The 26,435-nt window shown below is 40.6% G+C and overlaps 1 protein-coding gene across 4 annotated transcripts in view; it reads left to right on the forward strand.

Annotated features, from left to right (window-relative positions):
- The window catches only part of cttnbp2 (cortactin binding protein 2), a 125,591-nt gene that overhangs the window by 12,960 nt on the left and 86,196 nt on the right, over window positions 1–26,435 (forward strand). The window lies entirely within an intron of this gene.

Genomic DNA, 26,435 nt, shown 5'->3' on the forward strand with positions numbered 1-26,435 from the left:
TGAAAGCCCCAGCAAGACTGGTTGTACTTAAGAGAAAGTAGAAGGAGGGGCAGCTCATACCATCTGGTGTACTGGTATATAAACCAGCTCCCTGGGGTGCCTATATATGATCCAAAGGAAGTGGTAATTTCCAAAATATAGGGAGTTCAGCATCTAAATTGCATTGTAATATATAATGCCATTTCATGAATAATTTCAGCTTGTCTGCAACGGCAGATCGAACAACAAAAGATTTGGTGCTTATTGACTGAATATTATAACTGCCTCTTCTGTACATGCTGATACCAGACAGAATTCCAGTAATTATGGCACTGTTATTGCATCTATGTGTGGCTGCTGATTTTTCTACAATTATTTTAGACCTTTTTAATGAAGACTAAATGTTGCTACTTTATAGTAGAAGTACGTTTCTAATTATATAATGGTTTATCAGATCTGTAAGCATTATATATAATGAACAAAAAAGTTTAAATTCTGACATTATTTTGTAAAGAAGATGCTAATTTGACACACCAAGGTTGGTTTGATTAAAAACTGTATGAAAATGAAGGCAATTTACTATAGGCAATTTTCAGCTGTATTGATGGTATTTTTTATTCAAAGCAGTGCAGTCTTCATGGAAAATGGTACGGGTATGTCAGTGTAGTGGTTATAATACTGGACTAGTAAACCAGAGAATTACCAAGGCAGTTTCAGAATTTGAATTCTATTTTTTTTTTAAAAATCTGGAAATAAAAAGTTGGTATCAGTATAAGTGACCATGTAGCTGTTGCATTATCTTTAAAACCCAAGTGGTTCACTAATATCCTTTAGGAAAGGAAACCTGCCATCCTTACTCAGTCTGGCCTATATGTGACTCCAGTCCCATGCCAATGTGGTTGACTCTTACTTGCGCTCTGAAGTGGCCTAGCAAGCCCCTTCCCTTCAGTTTTATCAAAACACTACCAGCGGTTCAAGAAGACAGCCCACCACCACCTTCTCAGGGCAACTAGGGATGAGCAATAAATGCCAGCCTTATCAGCAATGCCCACGTCCTGAGAGTTAATTTAAAAAAAAGAAATCTACCCTTGTCAGTCTCGTGCATCTCTAGTAGGTGACTCATGCAGCATTTTAAGAGGCCAGAGAACAAATTGCCCACCTGTCTTCTTAATTCAAGAAATGGTAGGTGACACAGGGGGACTTATAAGGGGCAGAAAACTCATTTTTTTCCTGCACAGTCATTGTTTCCCAGGAAACAACACACAAACCCACCTGTACCTTTTAGAGCAGTCTTTTAGGTAAATTTAAACCTTCTGACAATGCTGTCCTTATTGAGAGTTTTCTATTAGTCTGAAAAAGATTGTGGCTCTGCAAGATGTCATTGGTATGGTCCTGTAACTATATTAAGTCTGTTTCAAAAAATTGTTAAGTGAACATTGCACTAAACTTAACTATGACTAAGCATCACCTGTCAAAATGCTTCAACATATCTCCCTTCAGAGTTAAGCCAGTTAGTGTAGTGTATCAGGGATGGAAAATTTTGGAGTGGATTTAAGGACACAAGATATGATCGTATCAAAACATTCAGGCCCTGAGGAAAAACATATATGGGGTTGCTGACTAATAACTTACTGGCACAGTACTTGCCTTTTACCACAAGAGGATACATATTATCTATGGATATAATGTAGTGGTATAATTTGGGTAATGCAACTGTAAAATCTATTGTGTATTTTCTACTGATCCAATAATCTGCTTGATCTGATTTCCTCTCCCTTTTTTTAAAAAAAAGTATATTGGCCAAGGTAATCTTAAATTTCTGTAAGTGAGTAAGTACCTATATACTGATCCGAGAGATGAAGGACAATAATATATATTACACGAATGAATGAGCTTTTACAGGTAACATTTTTGATATTTATGATAAATCTGGAATTTAGATGGCTTGCATACAAAGTGTTTTTTTGTCTGAACAAAATCCCAATAGGCTAATAACCTAGTTTATACCATAATAGGAAATTGCTGGAAATGCCAGGGGTTTAGTCTATGCTGGGGTGAATTAAATGAATTGAAATATTCTGCATGTATTAATCCCAATCATTTCTGAAGAATTTCCTCTGGAGAACATTATTCATTTTAAACAGTCCACCGAATGCAGATTCTTGTATTTTTAAGTATATTATTTTCTTTTACATTTGCAAAATTCAAAAAGTGCACAAGATTTGCCTGTAAGCCAGTTAATTTATTTTTGGCAGTTTCTTTTAAAAAGACCTTTATTGTAATTTTCCATTATCAGACTTGCCTAAAAGACCATGAGGGCTGTTAACTTGCAGAAATTTGTATATTATTATAGTGACTGGCTGCAGTCAATAGTAACTGATCTGTTTAGGACTACTGTAGGATTTCTGCACCAAAATATGATATTGTTACTTGATGTTAGAGCAATGATTGATTACAACGAGGCTTGTAGAGGTTTACATAGTTTTCTGCATTACTTGGATGTAAGATTCAAGAATACAAGTAAATTTAATACTGGTAATTGCAGTTTGATCAGAGTCTGCATGCTTAATTTCCTACTATAGCACATCAATTCTTATTAAAAAAAACCTTGCATCTCTGAAATATATCAACAATAGTATTGACTGTGGTGTGGCCTCAAAAGTTAATGCAATACTAAGTTAACTAGGGACATACTAACATTTTACTGTTTCATCTATGTAGGTGAATGAGTGCATAAATGATTGTATTTGTAATGAAAACCATACAGATGGGACCATGCATGATGCAGATCCTTATACACTCTAGAGAGTACATCTGCCCCTTAAAATTGAGAATTGGTCAAAAGCATTAAGTAAAATTGTGCAAACTCTATTACCCTGGATGTGTGTAGGTAAATGTGGTGAAGTGATATTCAATCAGTAACAACAACAACAACCTGTCTATAACATAGTAAAACGTCCCAAGATGCTTTACAGGAGTGTAATCAGACAAAAATTGACACCAAGCCAAAGGAGACATTAGGACAGGTAACCAAGAGCTTGGTCAAAGAGATAGGTTCTATGGAACATCTTAAAGGGGGAGAGAGAGGCAGAGAGGTTTAGGGAGGGAATTACAGAGCTTACGGCCAAGACAGCTGAGGACAGGGCCACCAATGGTGGGGTGAAGGAAGTGGGTGATGGACAAGAGGCCAGAATTGGGAACACAGAGTTTTCAGAGGATTGCAGGGCTGGAAGAGGTTCCAGAAATAGGGTGGGTTTCAACACAAGGATGAGAATTTTTAAATCGAGGCATTGGTGGACCGGGAGCCAATGTGGGTCAGTGAGCATAGGGGTGATGGATGAACGGGACTTGGTGCAAGTTAGGATATGGGCAACAGAGTTTTGGATGAGCTTAAGTTTATGGAGGGTGGAACATGAGAGGCTATTCAAGAGAGCATTGGAATAGTCAACTTTGGAGGTAACAAAAGCATGGATGAGGGCTTGAGCAGCAGATGGGCTGAGGCAGGGGTGGAGAAGGGAACGGGTGATATTACAGAGGTAGAGGTAGATGATCTATGCGATGGAGCAGGTATGGTTTGGAAGCTCAGCTTAGCTCGGTCAAATAGGACGCTGAGATTACAAACAGTCTGGTTCAGCCTGAGCCAATGGCCAGGGAGGAGGATGGAATCGGTCTTCCCAATGTTTAATTGGAGGAAATCTCAGCTCATCCAGGGACAAGCAGTCTGACAAAACAGGGAGGCAGTGGAGGGTCGAGAGAAGTGGTGGTGAGGTAAAGCTGGGTTTCATTAGCATTCATGTGGTACCTGATATATTTTCGGATGATATCGCCGAGGGGCAACATACAGATTTGAAATAGGAGGGGGCCAAGGATAGGTCCTTGGGGGACTCCAGAGGTAACCGTGCGGGGGTGGGAAGAGAAGTCATCTGGCCACGATTGGATAGGCAATAGTGGAACCAGGCGAGGGCAGCCCCGCTCAGTTGGACAATGGAAGAGAGGTATTGCAGGAGGTTGGGGTGATCAAAGGCTACAGACAGGTCATGAGGGATGTGGAGAGATAATGTACCGTGGTCATAGTCACATAGGATTTCATTTGTGACTTTGATTATGGCTGTTTCAGTGCTGTGGCAGGGATGGAAACCTAATTGAATATGTTCAAACATGGAGTTGCGGGAAAGATGGGCACGGATTTGGGAAGTGACAAACGTTCAAGGACTTTATCACATAGAACCACCCCTAACTCTATCTGAGTCAGCCTGAATAGCTGTTGTGGGAAATAAAAGTTGGATAAGTCATGAGTGGAGATGTTTTATGTCTTATGGCTGGTCAGGGACATATCCAACTGGAAAATTTATGAGTGTCATTTTATAGGCCAGGAGGGTCAGATGAAGTAACTTAGATGGGTTGCAAGTGGAAATGTCACACTCGTGCAGGGTGGTCAAAGGGTTCCTCTGCTCGGATGGAGCTTTATTCTGCATCTAGTATGACCTGTACCTGACCTGTGGATGCTCAATGCTGGCTCTTGAATGTAAAACAAAATTCTGTTCCCCAAGATGCCAGTGCTCCACTTGAACACTAAATTCAGAAAAATAAATAAACTGGCAAATCTTACCCAAATCTGCCAGGTCAGCTAAATTTTTTCTCCATTCGTTGCACATCATGAATATTCCTGGAGGATAATTGCATGTTTGATTCAGAGCATCACAATAAATGAGTTGTATTTAGTCTTTTGATTTTTGAAAAAAATGCCTGCCCCATAAGTGTAGCCTATTTGTTCCAATAAAAACTTGCATTGTTTAATCAGTGCTTTATTGTTGGAAATTCACTTCAACAGCATATATACTATTCTTCTGAAATTGTATTTAAATATTTTGTTTCAAATGCCCTCTCATGCCCCCCTCCCTAGAAAAAAATCTAGTAAACATTCCTGACTAATTTCTGTAGCTCGGTCAGCGATTATGATCAAACTGCATTTGAATGTATTTGTGCTAAGATCTTGTCTTGAAGGTAACATGAGCAACTGTTGCTGTTTTACACTATCTGAATCTAAACAAATCTAAAGGCAGTAGTCCAGTAGAAAATGTATTTATTTGTATATGTATGTACTGTTGTCAGGAAGATAGTTACTACTATTCCAATAGTCGGGCAATAAAATACTTTAGCAATTATATTTATTTTATCCTATAATTATTCTGCATTTAACATGATTAGTAGACCAGATCATCCTTGATTTAGTTGGGGAGTTATCGCATAAATGATAACTCAGTTTGCACAGATGGCAGATTGCAGTGCATCTCAAGGGCAGGTGTTGTGAATGCAATGATTTGTAATGTACCTTGCGTCCATTTAATTTGTATTGTAAGTCTCAGATGATGATGGTTCCACAGCTGCACAGCCATTAAGGAGAACAAAGATTTTCATTTGACTTATCTCTTTAAAGTCCATCTGACAGATTTCTATTTCTAAAACAAACCTGTCTGGTTGGTAGAAGCAATTTGTTCCAATTACAGGAAAATTACACGTGAAACTTTTCTTCAGATTGATGACCTCGCTATTTCCCACTGGTTTCAATAATTTTAAAGCTGGGCAGTTATAAACTTTGCAGTCTTAAGATTCTGTAACTATAATGCTCCTGGATCCTATAATGTCCTTCCTTCATTTTATGAATTTTCCATTCAGTTGTGGTTGGTTGAGACTGGTGCACCCTGTTAATCCAGAACATCAGTTTTATCCCCACTTCATTGCAGACAATGTTTTTGAATGGCGCCTTCATTATCTGCCATTATCATAATGGCTCCTCTCTTCCCCCAGTAGATAACAGAAGTTGATGGATAATTAAGGGTCCCTAAATTTTGGGCTGGCACTATGGTCCAGCAATACTGGAGGCACAGGAATGAAGACAAGCACAATACATGTGTCAGGAATTAAATTTCATTTAATCTTTCTTAGACTGTGAAGTTGATCTCTAGATTAGTCACAGTTGCCTAGTCTGGTAAAACTAATTTGATGAGATTTGCTTTATGTGTACATTCATTTTTGAAATAATTCCAGTAAAGAAATCTAAAAACACATAAAGAATACCAAAAATATGTTACTGATCAGGCAAAATGAGATCTATTGATATCTCTGGCCTGGCTGTAACACAGGAGGAGAGTACATAGCAATGTCCGCAGGCCAGTAATCGTCTAAACACAGTTAAGTTGACTGTATCTGGGTGTAGCCCTTTCCTGAAGGGCATGGTATGTAACTAATTTTTCCTTCAAAAACACAGCAATCTGCTTTTACAGTCTCCTGTGTGAAAAAGCTTGGCTCTAAACCGCTTAGTATTGTCTTGGGGTTTAGCTTTAGACTTACCAAGTTTAAAATGTCAAGTTCTAACAGAGGAGATCTTTCTTTCTGGCACTGGCTATTGTAGGCTGGGCACTGGGAGTTTAGCTGTGGGGAGAAGAGTCAATGACAGTTACTAGATTTAATTGGTAAGCTTTAGAAGAGTGTATTTCTTCCCCAACAGAGCAGTAGATATGTGGAAAAGTAGCTAATCCTATGCTGATCTAATTTATTTGAAAAGGAGCTGGATGCAAATCTGATTTAGGGATGTGATTGTGATTATAATCAGTATAGACATGTAGATCAAATGCCATGTGGAACAATATGTTCTAGTCCTACTGAGATCACTGGAATGTCCTGTACAGAATACGATCATTCAAGGTTATAAGAACATAAGAAATAGGAGCAGGAGTAGGCCAATCGGCCCCTCGAGCCTGCTCCGCCATTCAATAAGATCATGGCTGATCTGATCCTAACCTCAAATCTAAATTCATGTCCAATTTCCTGCCCGCTCCCCGTAACCCCTAATTCCCTTTACTTCTAGGAAACTGTCTATTTCTGTTTTAAATTTATTTATGCAATGTAGATTTTACTTGATTTTCTTTGGGAAGAGAGTTTTATCTTCTTGGAGGTTTTACATGTGGTTAATGACCACCCTGAGGGTCTTAAATAAGAGGGACCATTGGGAGTGCAGATTGTACACAGATTATTGAAAAGAGCAGGTCATAGTATCATAGTAGGTACAGCACAGGAGGAGGACATTCGACCCATCTTGCCTGTGCCGGCTCTTTGAAAGATCTTTGCAATTAGCCCCATTCCCCTACTCTTTCCCCATAGCTCTGTAAATTATTTCCCTTCAAGTATTTATTCAATTCCCTTTTGAAAGTTACTGTTGAATCTGCTTCCACCACCCTTTCAGGCAGTGCATTCCAGATCATTACAACTCGCTGCGTAAAAAAAAATGTTTCCTCATGTCACCTCTGGCTCTTTTGCCGATCACCTTAAATCTGTCTCCTCTGGTTACCGACCCTTCTGCCACTGGAAACAGTTTCTCCTTATTTACTCTACCAAAACTGTTCATGATTTTGAACACTTCTGTCAAATCTCCCCTTAACCTTCTCTGTTCTGAGGAGAACAGCCCCTGCTTCTCCAGTCCCTCCACATAACTGAAGTCCCTTATCCCTGGCATCTTTCTTCTGCACCCTCTCTAAAGCCTTGACATCCGTCCTAAAGTGCGGTGCCCAGAATTGAACACAGTACTCCAGCTGAAGCCTAACCAGTGCTTTACAAAGGTTTAGCGTAACTTCCTTGTTTTTGTACTCTATGCTGCTGTTTATAAAGCCCAGGATCCAATATGCTTTTTTAATAGCCTTCTCAACTTGTTTAATGGCCTTTTCATGTATGCTTTCTTGTGTTGAGTGGGACCTCTTTTTGTCTGGTTTAGGAATTCCATAGACCTGCAATGGCTGTTTAAGCAAGCATGTATATCTGTATTGACAATACTGTCCAAAATTAGAATAGACTAAATAGTGAAGCCAGCATTTACTCCAGCAATCAGTGGTTCTTATGCTTACAGATTTATATTGTTGTACTATTGCAGTGTATCTGCAGGATTATAGGTTATATGCATTGTACCATTTTTTGAACATTAGTGGGTTTACTGTCATTTCTTTTTCTAGTTTGATTATTCTGAATATAATTGAGCATTCTGTACTTTTCCATTGGAAAGAAGGCTTGAATGCCAAAACAGGCGCACTTTGGAAATCAAATGGAGTACAAGAAAAAGGTTTTAACTAGCTGTATTAGCCAATGCTGGATGCATAAAAGACATATAAAAAATGAGAGAGATTGCATTGAGAGGATCTAGCTTGAGCACTATTAGGCTTTAAATTAATAAATCTAATTTTGTAGAATTAGGGAGTCTGTATAATTCATAAGGAGGGATACCATTTGTATTTTTTTAATGGATTGTTACCCTTTCAGTCCTATCTGCTGTCAGGTATTATTCTTCAACCAGAAGAGCAGCATGGTTTGGGTCATGGGTGTCTCTCGATGGCTGCAGTTTGCATTCTGTTTCTGGAAAGTGATCTATACAGTGGCCTGGATGGCAGACAGCAAAAGGCATCCTTTGAGGAAAATGACTGGAATTCCAAATTAGGCCTTCTGAAATGGAGGTCAGCACTGCTCATCACTTCACTGATGAAAATAAACTGTTATAAGGGATTTTATTTTAATGAGAACTGTGCTGGGCTTCTTCACCTGGCATGTTGTATAGCCACTGGTTTTGTAAAAATAATCTAATGACGTGTTATACATGTTATGGTAGTAAGTATTCAGTCAAAAATTACATTTCTTCATTACCTTTTGAAGGTAAACCATGGGCAGGGCAATATTTCAGGGGATATGCCTGTCTCTGCACCCTCCCATTCACCTATGATAAATTACAACAGCTTGCAGTTACATAATGCTGTTAACATGGAAAATGCCCCAAGGTGCTTCACAAATGGAAATAAACAGAGAAACAGATGCCAAGCTATTGAGTGACAGCTTAGGAAAGGGGCCAATAGCCTACTTAAAAATGTGGGATTTGAGAACACTTTTAAAAGAGCTAGAAGTTGAGAGGTGCAGGAGCTTGGAGGGATTCCAGAGAGTGGGCTGAATCCGGCTTAAGGCTCTGCCACCAATGGTGGGATGAAGTGATGGGGATGGTCACACACAAAAGGCCAAAATTAGGGGATCAGAGGATTCGGGTGAGGGTGTTAGCGTGGATTTTGGACTGTTGAATTAAAGGCAACGATGAGGTGACTAATGGGTACATGACAGTGGTATTTACCCTAAAACCACATTGAAATGCACTTTGTGTAGATTAGACTAACCTTAATTAAAGGCTTGACTACTAATAAAATGGACACTTAAGGGGAATATAATGCTGGAGGAAGTTGCAGGGTTATGGAGTGATTTGAAGAGAAGAATGAAGAATTGATGTCTGGGTATGGTAGTGTAATGGTTATATTACTGGACTAGTAATCCAGAGGCCTGGACGAATAATCCAGAGAATGAGAGTTCAAATCCCACCATGGCACTTTGAGAATTTGAATTCAGTTTAAAAAAATCTGGTAATAAAAAGCTGGTATCAGTGAAAAGTGACCATGAAGCTGTCAGATGTCATAAAAACACGGCTGGTTCACTAATGGCCTTTAGGGAAAGAAACTTGCGTCCTTACACAGTCTGGCCTATTTGTGACTCCTGTCCCACACCAGTGTGGTTACTAGTAAGCCACTCGGTTGTATCACTAATGAGGGATGGGCAATAAATGCCAGCCTTGCCAATGACATCCACATCCTGAGAATGAAAATAAAATATGCAGGGGGGCAGGAAGCTGCTTAAGGATGAAACTGGTAGACAAGTGGGCTGTAGCGTGGGACAGGCCAAGAATATGCATTTTGGGCAAATTTATGAAGGGTGAAGGAAGGGAGGCCAAAAAGGAAGGTATTGGGATAATCAAGTCTACAGGCGACAAGTGGATAGATCAGCATCGCAGGACTGATGTAGAAGTGGAGGTAGGTGGTCTTAATGGGTAGGATGTGAGGTTTGAAGCTCAGTTCAGAGTCAGACAGGGCACCAAGGTTATGGATAGTCTGGTTCAATCTGAGTGAATGACTAGGGAGGTGGATGAAATTAGCACAGGAATGGAGTTTATGACAGGGACCAAAAGTCAAATTGAATCTGTATGAGTAACTAAGAATAGAACCTAGTCAGTATTAACTGTCAAGATTCATTTCTACCCATAACTTTAAACTTCAATTCAGATTGATATTACTGTAGGTATCAACAAAGCATGATCCAAGTTAGTTAATGTGATTTAAAATTAGCAATTCTGATATCCTGCCAAAAGCATCACGTTAGACTTTGTGCCAAAAGTTACTGGCAGAGCTTACAGCAGGTTGCTTAAAACCAGCTTCAATAGATTAACTGTCCAAATTAAAAGATCGATTAAGAACTGAAGTGCCTCGTGTGTGTAAGACTGTGCTTTCACCTGATGTGATTTTTTATTTCCAACGTGAAACTTTTCTGCTGGCAAGAATGATGTTCATAATTACATAGAATTACATTGAACGTACAGCACAGAAACAGGCCATTCAGCCCAACAGGTCCGTGCCAGTGTTTATGCTCCACACGAGCCTCCTCCCTCCTCCTTCCTTCATCTAACCCTATCAGTATATCCTTCTGTTCCTTTCTGCCTCATGTGTTTATCTAGCTTCCCCTTCAGATATGTTGCAGCATTCCCACACATTAAACAATTTTATATTGCCATATTTACAATTTGTCTCACTTACAAACTAATTAAAGACAGTGATTTAGTGCTGTATATTTTATAATGCTATGTTGCTAGTTTTTGGTTGAGAAATGTAACTTTGGTTAAATTTTAGCAACTAAAAGATAATCAAAATTTAGCAGTCCATGCCTGCAGGTTTTCCTTTTTTAAAAAAAAAATGCAAAAAATGAAAAAGTGTTCCCCCTCCCAATCTAAGCACTGTAGGACAGCAGGTGGCATGGGGTGGCACAGCATGTTAGCTGTGTAAAGCACTGTGCCTTAGAATGTTAGGATATGGGCTGGCACTTGTGATTCTCCACATGGCATCCTCCTGGTCTCAGCTGTGCCATCAACAGAGGTGCTGAGCAAAAATCAGGTACTTCCCGTGCATGGGAGGATGTAACACCCACCTTCTGGTCACTGGTTGCATACCAACATTTGCCAAAGTCTCTGAGCAATGTGTATGCCACCTTCACCTCACCCTTGCTTGCCAAAGAGCTGGCTATGGTGTGTGACACAAGAAGAACGAAAGAGAAGGGAAGGAAAGATCAAAAACAAACACCCATAAGTTTTATCTTGCTATGTTGCATTCCAAGTTTTCATTTAGCAATATATATATTGTTTCAATAGAATTTAATGCTGTACGTATTGACCTTTGGCCTTGGTATTAAACCATTCAATTTAGTGCATAATATTGATGTGAAAACTGTGGTCATAGTAATAAGTGCTGGTATTGCAGCTTTGGTGCTATGCAGCTGCAAGATCAGATGAATTTTGACTCCCAATTGCTGCAGAAGTTGATGTCACATAAGTAAACTAGTGCATGCATTCAAAGACAATGTGGAAAATTGCCCAGGTATGTCCTGTCCACAAAAAGCAGGACAAATCCAATCTGGCCAATTACCACCTCATCAGTCTACTCTCAATCATCAGCAAAGTGATGGAAAATGTCATCGACAGTGCTATCAAGTGGCACTTACTCACCAATAACCTGCTCACCGATGCTCAGTTTGGGTTCCGCCAGGACCACTTGGCTCCAGACCTCATTACAGCCTTGGCCCAAACATGGACAAAAGAGCTGAATTCCAGGGGTGAGGTGAGAGTGACTGCCCTTGACATCAAGGCAGCATTTGACTGAGTGTGGCACCAAGGAGCCCTAGTAAAATTGAAGTCAATGGGAATCAGGGGGAAAACTCTCCAGTGGCTAGAGTCATACCTAGCACAAAGGAAGATGGTAGTGGTTGTTGGAGGCCAATCATCTCAGCCCCAGGACATTGCTGCAGGAATTCCTCAGGGCAGTGTCCTAGGCCCAACCATCTTCAGCTACTTCATCAATGACCTTCCCTCCATCATAAAGTCAGAAATGGGGATGTTCGCTGATGATTGCACAGTGTTCAGTTCCATTCGCAACCCCTCAGATAATGAAGCAGTCCGAGCCTGCATGCAGCACGACCTGGACAACATCCAGGCTTGGGCTCATAAGTGGCAAGTAACATTGGTGCCAGACAAGTGCCAGGCAATGACCATCTCCAACAAGAGAGAGCCTAACCACCTCCCCTTGACATTCAATGGCATTACCATCACCGAATCCCCCACCATCAACATCCTGGGGGTCACCATTGACCAGAAACTTAACTGGACCAGCCATATAAATACTGTGGCTACAAGAGCAGGTCAGAGGCTGGGTATTCTGCGGCGAGTGACTCACCACCTGACTCCCCAAAGCCTTTCCACCATCTACAAGGCACAAGTCAGGAGTGTGATGGAATACTCTCCACTTGCCTGGATGAGTGCAGCTCCAACAACACTCAAGAAGCTCGACACCATCCAGGACAAAGCAGCCCGCTTGATTGGCACACCATCCACCACCCTAAACATTCACTCCCTTCACCACCGGCGCACTGTGGCTGCAGTGTGTACCATCCACAGGATGCACTGCAGCAACTCGCCAAGGCTTCCTCGACAGCACCTCCCAAACCCGTAACCTCTACCACCTAGAAGGACAAGAGCAGCAGGCACATGGGAACAACACCATCTGCACGTTCCCCTCCAAGTCACACACCATCCCGACTTGGAAATATACCGCCGTTCCTTCATCGTCGCTGGGTCAAAATCCTGGAACTCCCTTCCTAACAGCACTGTGGGAGACCCATTACCACACGGACTGCAGCGGTTCAAGAAGGCGGCTCACCACCACCACCTTCTCAAGGGCAATTAGGGATGGGCAATAAATGCTGGCCTCGCCAGCAACGCCCACATCCCATGAACGAATAAAAAAAAAACATCACCCCAAAAGTGGTTTTGAATTGTATCTCAAGATTTTGTATCATCCACTGAGTATTCATGAAATATCCTGCAAACTTTCGGGCATTTTCTTTGATTCTGTTTAATTATAGGCTTTGGGAATCAAAGTGAGCCCAATACAACCAAGCCTAAAATTAACTGAATTGCTGTCTTTTTGCAAAAATGTTATTTATTTGTCATTTAGTAAAATCTTGTGTACAATAAAAAAAAGTATAGCAAGAGCTCCACTGTTCTACAGCGATTGGAAATTGACATGGGACTAAAAATGATGTGTATTTCATTGTATTCACTTCCCATATTTTGAAGTTACATTTTTGCAACATTTTTCTTGTTCCCTGCTTCACCATCAGGAGCCATTATTTCAGCCAATATGTACCAGGCTTATCAACAATTGCCTAATTTAGGTCCTCAAGTAAGGGGCTTTGGCAAACAGACTTCCCCTCCAGGGTACTCAGTGACAGAATGATGTATGCCTGAGTCCTCCTGTCTGCAAGTCCACCTCCACAACTTGATCCTGGATCAAACACATTGCGAGTTGTAAATTATACTCTCTCACATGTGGTGGCAATTGCTTCTTTTGGTTCATTTTAAATTAAGTAGTGCAATTAAGTTGACCAAACCACAGAAATCTCTGCAAAAACTGCTTTGAAATTCAATGATATTCTTTAGTTGTAATATAAATTAAATTCCCTATAAATTAAACAATATAGTATAAGCGTATGGTTCTCCCATTATTGGAGACTGATCTTTTCATGGGTTTTACAAGCTGCTGAACCCCCCCCTCCCATTTTGAGTTGTTAAATACATGGAGCCAGTCATATGCATCTGTGTACATTGTAAACTCCAGTGCAGGTTTTCACATCTACCTCCAACTGGCCTACAGACAGCAGTGACTGATGAAAAATGTAAATTGTGAAGAGTGGTGCATAGAAGTTGAATAGTGTCACTGTTCTGACACTGAATACCAAAGGTAAAAAGGTATCAAGGTGCAGGATTTCTTCAAAAAGCAGGATAAGATCCAATTCCCTCGCCCCCCCTCCCCCCAAACACAGATTTGTTTGAAAAATACATTTGTGGGCAAAGCAGTTTTAATAGTTATGTTATCGCAGCACATACCATGCTGTGATTGAGTGTTGGCCCTCCTGCTATGTTCTTCTGTGCTTTGGTATGTCGATTGCAACTCCAGTACCTTTATTTGGGAATATTCAAGTTAGAATGTACTTATGTTTATGTTATTAGAAGCCCTGCAACGTGGCGGGTAAATGTTCTTGTCAAATGAGAATGAATTGTACATCAGGATTTTGTTTCATCGACTGAATATTCATCAAATATCCTGTAGATTTTTGGGCACATTCTTTGATTTTGATGAATAGTTATAACTATAGGCCCTGGAAATAAAAGAGAGCCCGATACAGTCAAGCCTAAATTTAACTGAATTGCTGTCTTTTTGCAAAAATGTTATTCATCTGTCATTTAATAAAAGCAATAGCTCCACTGTTCTACAGCGATTGGAAGTTAACATGGGAATAAAAATGGTGTATTTTATTGTATTCACTTCCCATATTTTAAAGTTACACTTTTGACTTTTCCAAAAATCTGTGGGCAGATTTCAAAATGATTTTATAGTTAATTTTAGATTGACTAAAACATTTGCCAGAACCACAAATCTAATAATCTAATGCCCTTCATTTCACGAAAACCAATTCAAGGCAATATTGGCAATTGAGAAGAATTCTAAATTTAAAAATGTTCGCAATAAAGCAGACACCAGCTGGATACATTCTAAATTGGGGAAAGGCCAATTTTGATGGTATTAGACAGGAACTTTCAGAAGTTGATTGGGAGAGTCTGTTGGCAGGCAAAGGGACGTCTGGTAAATGGGAGGCTTTCAAAAGTGTGTTAACCAGGGTTCAGGGTAAGCACATTCCTTATAAAGTGACGGGCAAGGCTGGTAGAAGTAGGGAACCTTGGATGACTCGGGAGATTGAGGCCCTAGTCAAAAAGAAGAAGGAGGCATATGACATGCATAGGCAGCTGGGATCAAGTGGACCCCTTGAAGAGTATAGAGATTGCCGGAGTAGAGTTAAGAGAGAAATCTGGAGGGCAAAAAGGGGACATGAGATTGCTTTGGCAGATAAGGCAAAGGAGAATCCAAAGAGCTTCTACAAATACGTAAAGGGCAAAAGAGTAACTAGGGAGAGAGTAGGGCCTCTTAAGGATCAACAAGGTCATCTATGTGCGGAACCACAAGAGATGGGTGAGATCCTAAATGAATATTTCTCATCGGTATTTACGGTTGAGAAAGGCATGGATGTTAGGGAACTTGGGGAAATAAATAGTGATGTCTTGAGGAGTGCACATATTACAGAGAGGGAGGTGCTGGAAGTCTTAACGCGCATCAAGGTAGATAAATCTCCGGGACCTGATGAAATGTATCCCAGGACATTATGGGAGGTTAGGGAGGAAATTGCGGGTCCCCTAGCAGAGATATTTGAATCATCCACCGCTACAGGTGAGGTGCCTGAAGATTGGAGGGTAGCAAATGTTGTGCCTTTGTTTAAGAAGGGAGGCAGGGAAAAGCCTGGGAACTACAGACCAGTGAGCCTGACATCTGTAGTGGGTAAGTTGTTAGAGGGTATTCTGAGGGACAGGATCTACAGGCATTTGGAGATGCAGGGACTAATTAGGAACAGTCAGCATGGTTTTGTGAGAGGAAAATCATGTCTCACGAATTTGATTGAGTTTTTTGAAGGGGTAACCAAGAAGATAGATGAGGGCTGTGCAGTAGACGTGGTCTACATGGACTTTAGCAAAGCCTTTGACAAGGTACCGCATGGTAGGTTGTTACATAAGGTTAAATCTCACGGGATCCAAGGTGAGGTAGCCAATTGGATACAAAATTGGATTGACGACAGAAGACAGAGGGTGGTTGTAGAGGGTTGTTTTTCAAACTGGAGGCCTGTGACCAGCGGTGTGCCTCAGGGATCGGTGCTGGGTCCGCTGTTATTTGTTATTTATATTAATGATTTGGATGAGAATTTAGGAGGCATGGTTAGTAAGTTTGCAGATGACACCAAGATTGGTGGCATTGTGGACAGTGAAGAAGGTTATCTAGGATTGCAACAGGATCTTGATAAATTGGGCCAGTGGGCCGATGAATGGCAGATGGAGTTTAATTTAGATAAATGTGAGGTGATGCATTTTGGTAGATCGAATCGGGCCAGGACCTACTCCGTTAATGGTAGGGCGTTGGGGAGAGTTATAGAACAAAGAGATCTGGGAGTACAGGTTCATAGCTCCTTGAAAGTGGAGTCACAGGTGGATAGGGTGGTGAAGAAGGCATTCAGCATGCTTGGTTTCATTGGTCAGAACATTGAATACAGGAGTTGGGATGTCTTGTTGAAGTTGTACAAGACATTAGTAAGGCCACACTTGGAATACTGTGTACAGTTCTGGTCACCCTATTATAGAAAGGATATTATTAAACTAGAAAGAGTGCAGAAAAGATTTACTAGGATGCTACCGGAACTTGATGGTTTGACTTATAGGGAGAGGTTGGATAGACTGAGACTTTTTTCCCTGGAGAGTAGGAGGTTTAGGGGTAATCTTATAGAAGTCTATAAAATAATGAGGGGCATAGATAAGGTAGATAGTCAAAATCATTTCCCAAAGATAGGGGAGCCTATAACGAGGGGGCATAGATTTAAGGTGAGAGGGGAGAGATACAAAAGGGTCCAGAGGGGCAATTTTTTCACTCAAAGGTTGGTGAGTGTCTGGAACGAGCTGCTAGAGGCGGGTACAATTTTGTCTTTTAGAAAGCATTTGGACAGTTACATGGGTAAGATGGGTATAGAGGGATATGGGCCAAGTGCAGGCAATTGGGACTAGCTTAGTGGTATAAACTGGGCGACATGGGCATGTCGGGCCGAAGGGCCTGTTTCCATGTTGTAAACTTCTATGATTCTATGATTCTAAATATATTGGGCTCAAAATGTTTTAGCAGTGGCGTGATATCCAACTACTGTTACAAGTTGAGGGCTGCTCCATACCAGTAGAGGTGGGTTTAGCCACATTGCTGAACAGAAGTGAAACTGCTTTATGATTTTTAGTGATTATCGAACAGTTTCATTGTCACTTGGGAGTATGGATGAACTCCTTCTCTCTTAACATGGAACTTATGAAAAATAAATTAAACTGAAGGGGCAAATGTAAAGAGAAGCACAGCAAATACTTCACGTACTGGGTGACAAACTCCAAGCTATTGAGTTTTTACCAAAATCCTGGAAACTACCGTGTATCATTTTTGTATTACATATTTTTGTTTGCTCTTTGTGTTTATGCTAAATTGCTGAGTGAAAGGCTGATAAATTAGGCAGTGGTACAAAGATTGTAATGTGGCTCTTTATCTGCAGCTTTTACAAATGCTGATTGATGTATAAAAATTCTTGGCAAATTATGTTTATCAAAACTCAACTGTATAAGTTATAATTTACTGGAATTGGGGCCATAGGTTTTTTTTCAAACCTGTAGCTTTAAGAAGTGAAACCTTGTATTTGGTGGCTATAACCTCATGGTTAACATTGCATGCATTCTAGCAACTGAGCAGTTCTTTTTTTAAAATGTGTTTGACTTGCCAACTTCACATGTTTACACATATATGTTTACACATAGTTTGGATGAAGTTACATTTTGCATGGAGAACAGCTTATCATGTTGCAGGTAAGAAGCAAACGATTTGGCAGCCTGCATGACACGGGGCTATCTCACACCATTTACATCAATTTTATCTTTTTTAGAAAAGTTGTCTCAGTACAGTATTTTGGAACTTACTAAATGGTTTACCTGCAGGTTGACTTTTTTTTTAAATTGGCATTTTCTTCTCTTCTCCTTCCTTGTGTTTTCAAACTTTCACATTAACCTGGGCCAAGAAGGCAGTGATAATCTGCTCCCAGGTCTCTACTAGTACCTGATTGAAACTGCCTACTCGGAGGTATGCATGCAGCCCAGACACCTTTCAATCTCCAATCCTCACCCTTTTTGAGAAAGCACCTTATCCTTCCTTAACATGGAGAGCCTGGAGTTTCCGCATGATTTCTGCCCAAATATCAGCTTAATCTGGGCGGAATCAAATGGAATAGCGCTAAGGATCGCGGAATTCTGAGCATGAGTGAGTTGCACCCATAACCACTTTATGTTAGAGTGCCCACAATCTTTTACACTGGTTCAAAAGTCATCCGCCTGAAGCAGTCCCCGCCCACAAAACTGGCCACGCCCTCAGGTCAGAATGACGAGTTTCCGACGATTGCGCCCATTTGGGGGTGTTCATCACATTGCGCCCAGATACTCGGCACCCGTGGTCACAGGAATCGTGCTAATCACCTAACCTGCGGTGACCAGCAGTCAATTGAAGCCACTTACCCAGGTCTGTTTCTCCTGCTGCAGCAATTACTTTAACTTCAGCTTAGTTTAAATTCAGTCAATTGATCTGCCCTTGGTAGAACCTGGTAGTTCTGTGACTAGCAATCAGTTGAAGCTACACAGGTGTGTCCTGTTCTGCAGTAATTAGTGAATTGAAGACAACAGTGACCAGCAGTCAATTGTAGCCACAGGCCCTGCAGGACACAGAGAAAAGAGCCTTACCTTGTGATCTTCAACTTCACTCTGAAGGGGATTTTTTTTCCTTGCCTTTTATACTACCCCACCCAACACCTCGAGGCCCCATTGACCCTATTCCTACCACAAATCGATTATGTTTGATTGTGTTGATTCAGGGTAGATTTTAAGTTCGGGCTTATGCTAATGAGTTTGCGCTGAAACTTCAGCATAACTTCACCTCCACAAAACCAGCACAGTGTCCAGCGCATTCTGATCGCATTTTCCCTGGTGGAAACTCCAGGCCGAGGTAAGGGTCAGTTGTGATTTTGGGTCTAATGGGTACTGCCAATATAAACTTGTCACGCTGTAGCTTCACCACTGGCAAGAGGGTGTAATTACAGCATGACAAGTTTACATAGGCAGTTTCCATTATAAATGTGGACATAGGAATTTATAATAGAAAATGTTGACAGGAAGTGAGTGCAGACAAGATTTTTAATATACAGATAACAAATATTACCTATTTACCAGCAAAGACACCATGGTCTGAATGGCCGCCTCCTGTGCTGTAAATTTTCTATGTTTCTAAGAGCAGAATATATGACTGGGAATGGTGCAGAGAGTAATATAATTGACAAAAATTGAAACCTGATGTCACAATATTTTAACTTTAAGTTGGTTTTGCTGGTTTGGTCAAGTTTAAAAAATATTTTTTTAAGGATAGGTAGGAATGGGTTTAACTGCAAAAAAGATAGCTCCTCTTCAGTGATATTTACTGTACATGATTAATCCACTTAGAAATTGTTTTGAATAATTGGTTTTGAAGTACAGGAGAAGTCATGCATGTTATCCACAATGCATATTTTTAGCACTTTGAGACAGCATATTTTTTAAAATGAATAAATGTCGTGAGTACATATTCAAATTCATGAAATGTTCCTGCTTGTATACAATATAACAAATAAGACTGTGATTCAAATAGGACCTATCAAATGTAAATAATCTGCACTTCGGTGTTCCACGCCATCTTTTCTGTAAGATTAGAAACATGCCAGAGATCTAAATACTTAATGTGTAAAGTACACTTCTCCTTTTAATTTTTAATGATTATTGTTGTGTGAATCTGTGTCCATCAAAGTGAGAGATATTTGTGTTGGGGAATGGAAGACTTGCTTTTTCAGAAATCCAGTTTTGCAATCAAGAACTGCTAGGTTAATAAAACTCTCTCCACTCAGTTCTTGCAGTGTGAAGCACATCTATGCCCACAATTAAGTGAATTGAGACTGTTCAATCTCATTTCACAAAGGACGCTTACAGTCAGCAGAAAGAGACTTTCATCCTATCAGACTGTCTCTGGGACCTGACTTTAAATCTAGACCAGTCAACAAACCCAATGCACCACCCAGTCTCTTGTTTTCCTTTTTAAATAACATCTTGCTATTGACAATCAACACCCTAGAATGAAGGCACCATAGTAATATACTCACTGAAGTGATAATTGATTCACACATATGATTCCCATACAGTGAGTTTATGGTCCTGGCCATGCCCTAGAGGAAACAAGCCCGGGAGCTTCCAAGAGGGAGAGAAAACCAGATAACTTTGTAAATTGCTCTTGCAGACCTCCGCAAAAATCATAGGAACAGATGCAACCTAGCCGTTATGGTGCCAGGAGGGAGAAATAAAATGAGGAGAGAATATTTGTATATGAAGCACTTTAAATAAGTAAAGGAGGATCCCTTTTCATTTAGCTAGGTCAGATTGGAATTTGTAGTTGCTAGTGGGGTGTGGTGAAGTCCCTTGTAAGTCAAAGGGGTTATTTGCACTAGTTTGATTTCAAGAACTTCAAGCTCTAAGTGTGTTAATAAATGTGTCTGAATGAAAGGAAGAAACTATCCCTTCGAGCTGTTTTGTGCCATAATAAATATTCATCCAAAATTCTGCTTAATTATATGACTTGAATATTAGATATTTCAAGGGTAGGAAAATAATATGGTGGTATGGGATTATTACCCCCCGTTTTAACCAATAATTCATGGCCCACCTGACACCAGTAATTTCCCACATATCCTACAATGTGGCTGTCATCAGTAAAGATGAATACTTTTTTGATTTGAATGGTGCATGGCCTGGGGGGAAATTTCAAAAGGAGGAAAAGGACAAATGAAAAAATAATCCAAGGTTAAACAATTACATATATGGAGCACATTATATGATATTAATACCCATTACCATCTATTTAGATAATAAGGTTTCCATTGCAGAGATATTATTTTGAGAATATTCAAGAATCAATTACTCTAAAGAATTGCATTTCCCACTCTGAGTCCTTTGCACACCTTATCAAAGTAATTGTTACTTAAAATGTACTTTCTCCAAGAGAAAACTGTTCCAACTGTATTTTTCATAGACATTTCATAAGAACTATTAGTACTAACCTGTTAGCAGGAACAATAGAGACAAAACTAGAGAAGTGAGAGAATTAGTGTACTTGATAGATGGGCTGTATGGCCTTTTCTCATTCTGATTTTTCTTATGTTCTTACACAATTTGTCCAAGTACACCATTAAAATTTGTCCTATACTTTTCAAATAAGAAAAGCAGTAATATGATCCTATGAATTGATGCCAGATAATGTTAGTTGAATTTAAAGTTCTCTCTGTGTCAAGCCCTGTGAGTCAGCTTTGCAATTGACAGCAGTAACTGTGAATGCTGGCATTTGCTATTCCTTTTGCAGGGAGAATAATCATGGTACTGTGGTGAAAAGGCAGGACTACATTTAGCCCTACATATCATTCTAATTTAAATAATCTTTAATAGGACTATGTAACTGACCAAATTTCTTAGACAATAGAATACCTCTAGTTCCATGGTGAAAAGTGGCATATTTTACTTCTAACCCTGTAACATTGCGCTGTAAGCCTTTGGCAATTAATGCATGTACTTGTGTAAAGCCTCAGATGTATGACTAAATATAGCTGGAGTGAAAATATTAGCTAAGCTTTCAAGATTCAGCTAATTATTAAATTCAATTCAGGAATATTTCAGAGATGATTTTTCAACACAGCAAGGGCACTGGCCTGTTTTAATTAAAACACTTCTTTTCCAAACAGCATAAATCCACTTATTCCCGATTAGATTTTTGCCACTTAATCAACCCTGCTGGGAGGACAGGACATCTGTGCTTCAGGTTGCTCTACTTTTGGGCTTAACTGTTCCACTTGTTTACCTTTTCAAAGGTGCTGGTTGACCATCAGTTCTGAGTGTACAGAAAAATAAACTTTGCTATATCTCTGTAATTAAAATAAATAAGATGATGCTTTCCACTTTTAAATATAGATTTATTTTAGAAAATAGTTCAAAATAAATGTAGCTCAATACCTTGATTTGGCAAATAGGGCTGAACACACTGGCTTTAGTTTAAATGAATAAATCCAGACTTTTGCAATTCATTTGAATGTTTTATTCATTTAAACAGTTATTCATTTAACACGGGCAGCTGTCATGGCTGGAGTGACTATTAACACCACTGTGTCAGCCAATGAGTTAGAGGCAGGGCGGGACTTACAGCCAAACAGCAAAACAAGAAAAGTTTATTCACAGATTCTATTTAAAAAGAGTCCCTAAGAAATACACCAAACAGAACTCATGCGTAAAATCAATCCCAATCACTTATAGCAGTGCTATCTCCAGGCATGATTACATATACTGACATAGAATGTACAGCACAGAAACAGGCCATTCAGCCCAACAGGTCCATACCGGTGTTTATGCTCCACATGAGCCTCCTCCCTTCCTACTTCATCTAACCTCATCAGCATAACCTTCTATTCCTTTCTTCCTCTAGCTTCCCCTTAAATGCATCTATGCTAGTCGCCTCAACTACTCCTTGTGGTAGCGAGTTCCACATTTTAACCACTGTCTGGTTGAAGAAGTTTCTCCTGAATTCCCTATTGGATTTATTAGTGACTATTTTATATTTAGTTCTGGTAGTTCTGGTCTCCCCTGCAAGTTGAAGCATCTCATCTGTTTATCCTATCAAACCCTTTCATTGACTTAAAGACCTCCATTAGGTTACCCCTCAGTCTTTTCTTTTCTAGAGAAAAGAGCCCCAGCCTGTTCAATCTTTCCTGATAGGCATAACCTCTCAGTTCTGGTATTATCATAGTAAATCTTTTTTGCACCTTCTCCAGTGCTTCTATATCCTTTTTACAATATGGAGACCAAAACTGTTCACAGTGTGGTCTAACCAAGGTTCTATACAAATGTAACATAACTTACCTGCTTTTCAATTCTATCCCTCTTGAAATGAGCCCCAGTGCTTGGTTTGCTTTTTTTTATGGCCTTATTAACCTGCATCGCTACTATTAGTGATTTGCAGATCTGTACTCCCAGATCCCTCTGATCCTCTACTCCATTTAGACTTTTATTATTCAAGCAGTATGAGGCCTCCTTATTCATCGTACCAGAATGTGATACCTCACACTTATTTATATGGAAATTCATTTGCCAATTACAGGTCTATTCTGTAAGTTTATTAATGAATTCCTATATTTTGGCGCAGTCCTGCTTGGTATTAACTATACTTCTCAATTTGCGGCCGTCTACAAATTTTGAAATTGTATTTCTGATTCCAGCGACAGGTGAACTCCCCAATCATCTCCATTCAGGCTGGGAATAGTGGTTTCACTGTATACAGCCGTCATCGGCAAAGATAGTAAAGGAATTTGTGCATGGAGATTTTATTCTCTTAAACGTTTTATTCTTTTATCAGTTACCCTCTTGTGGGTTTGACTGTAATGTTTCAGTCTTTCAGTTGACTGGGCTGGAAACTTGCGCCATGGTCATGACGCAGCAACGGCTTGCGCATTATTCAAACGCAAACATAAGTGAGGTATATGATTATTTATGCTGCGACATAATTTCCTGGGACCACTGTCGATACCCTCGGCAAAACCGAGCAAAGTTCATTATCATAGCTCCGCCAACCATTGCAGTCAAGGGCGATCGCGAATTTCCTGAATTTATGCCCGTTTTGTCACTGAAGCCACTTAGACTGAAGTTACCTGGTATTGAGGTGATTTATGGCCCTCACGTGACTCTCAGCCAGAGAAGCTAACAAAGAGACCATTAAAACTGTGGAGCTTCATCCCTGCAGTCTGCAAATCGTTCTCAATTTTTTTTTCTTTTCTAATGCCCAGTTTTGGCAGTCTTATCTTGCCATTTTTCCATCCATAGTCCTGTTAGTATCAGAATTCAATTACTTTCATGAACCCCATCTCTTTCTACGCATCAAAGTGACGTAAGGGTTGCAGTGGCCTACCCACTGGGCATTCACCTATTCTTGATTATCATGGACGACCTGGAGGGGGAGCAGAGTGATAAGGCATGATTTGTGAGGTATGTCCCTTGGGGACCACAACTATTGATGCAGCGGGCAGAGCTAGCTGGGGGATACGGGCATCAGCTGCAGGACGGCTGTCGAGGCCTCCGCGTGATCATGATGACCCTGCTGGCAAAGGTTGTCCATTTTCCAACCAATTGTGTCCAGCCCGGCACTGATCAGGCTTAAACAACGGTCGGTGGACCCCAGATGTCGCAAATACCTGCAATGCTCCAGCATCTTCGTTTGCAGGCGCAGACCCCGGTAGTTCTGCTCCCAATCCTCCTCAGTTTGGATCTGTCTCACTGGCCCCATGGGGGCACTTAGTACAGCACAGCTGCCTGTGAGTGGGGGTGCGGGTGAGAATGTGAGGGGCCAGGAGTCAACGAAGAGGGCGGCGCTCTTGGGGGTGCGAAGATGGTGGCCACGCTTCCCCTCCACTTCAGCACCCTCATGGTCCGTATGGAGATGGGAAAGCCTGCGCCAATTCTCCCGCCTTACCCCTGGCGCTCTCAGCCTCCTCCTTGACCCTTGCTATTCCTCCCCCTGCCCCACCTCCCATTTCAGCGCCCTCTCCCCCGGAGACCTCCGGTACTTGTGGGAAGGAAGGATAAAAGGTTACAATGGTGCAGCATGTCCATCCCTCAGATTATATACTCAGCTTTACATTCAATCTACAACACGGAAAAAGGCCATATGACTCAACTAGTCTCTGCTTACATGCCACACAAGCGAGCTCCCACTCTAATTTCCTCTTCCCACCCTGCACCCACAAGTGGAAACAGTGCCTCCACATACAGCCTATCGAACTCCAAAATGTCTGCATGAAAAGTAGACAATTCACATGTATGCGCCTGACATTGATAGCAAAGAGGTTTGGGACAAAAAAGACATTTTTGGATTGGTGGGCAGTGACAAGTGATATCTCCCAGAGATCATTGTTGGGTCCCTAGTTTGTCATTTATAAAAGTAGTGAAATTGGGAATAGAGGGAATATCCAATTTCTCAGGTGATTATAGGCTAGGAGGTATAGTGAATTGTGAGGAAGAGAGCAAAAAAATGCATAGATTAAGTGAGGTTGTATAATTTAGATGCATGAATGGCAGATGGGAGTACAATCTAAATGGGGGATATGTTGTGATGGGGAATGGGTTGATAATTTAAAAGCCCAGGTAACATAAATTATTAAAGCTAACTCACAGGTGTAAAATGTGGTTTGAAAAGGCAAATGGAAGCCTTGGCTTCATCACTAGAGGTATATAAAAACTGCTGTAGTTAGAGTGCTTGTCAGACCTTGTTGTGTTTGTTTTTGGACACTGATAGGAAGGATTATACAGGCCTTGGAGAAAGCAGTGATTCATCAGAATGATCCATGTGATAAAGGGACTGAGTTATAAAGAGATACTTGGTAAATTTGGATTATATTCCCTGGAAATAATAAGAATAAGGTGTGATCTGATTCAGGTGTTTAAAATAATGAAGGATTTAACAAGATGGATGCAAAACAACTCTTGCCTTCAGCAGGAAAATCCAGAACAAGGGACACAACAGACTTAGAGCTAAGATGGTTATAAATGTATTCACATAAAGGATTGTGAGAATGTGGAACATATTATCCCAGAAGACCATTGATGTAAAGTCAATTGAGAAGTTTAATAAGGAGGGATATACTTACTTGGAAAGTAAGGGTATTTAGGGCAATGGAGAAAAGGCAGAGAATTGGGATTAAAAAGGTAGAACTGTCAATGGCAAAGAAGGCTCAGTAAGAAGTTTATAAGTGCTCTGCTTCTAAGTATTACAAATGTATAGTCAAGGTGTATATTACAAGGATCTTTCCAAAAGCACAGAGCTTGAGCGCAGAGGTTGGTAAGGACAGAGAGTGAACTTCTAATGGAGTGAATTGCTAACAGAGCAAGGACTTTCAACTGCCAATTAGGTGCAGAGGGAGAACTTTTAAAACTTAAATTAAAAAAAGACTAAGTAATTACTAATTATTTCAAAATCAAGCTAAATCCTTTTACCAAATATAATCTCAAGTGAATCTATTAGTTCTAGAAATAAACTACTGATAAATAAAAACTAGAAATGATGGTTCAGGCTGTGTGTCGGGACTGTCATATGTGGAAGTTTGTGAACAGCAAGACTATCCTGGATTGCTACATCTGCAGTAAATGTCTCTGCCTTGAGACACTCCGGCTCAGAGTCCTTGAGCTGGAGTGCGAGTAAGAGACACTCTGACACATAAAAGAAGGGGAGGAGTATCTAGATAGTTTTCTCCAGAGTGCAGTCACACCTCCGAGGAAAGCACAGGTGCAGGAAGGGGAGAGTGTGACTGTCAGCAGGGTAGTGGGAACCTAGGAAAGGTAGAGAAGGAGGTCCCGCAGACACTGGTCCTATCCAACAGGTACGAGGTACTTGATACCCGTGATGAAGGCTGCAGAGAGGATGCCCAGAATGCTAACCATGGCTCTATGGAGCATGTAGCAGCCCAAGGAGGGGGGTGGGGGGTGGGGGGAGGATCAGAATAGAAAGGTA

The sequence above is a fragment of the Heptranchias perlo genome, chromosome 18 (genome assembly GCF_035084215.1).
Source record: "Heptranchias perlo isolate sHepPer1 chromosome 18, sHepPer1.hap1, whole genome shotgun sequence".
NCBI classification, from domain to species: domain Eukaryota; kingdom Metazoa; phylum Chordata; class Chondrichthyes; order Hexanchiformes; family Hexanchidae; genus Heptranchias; species Heptranchias perlo.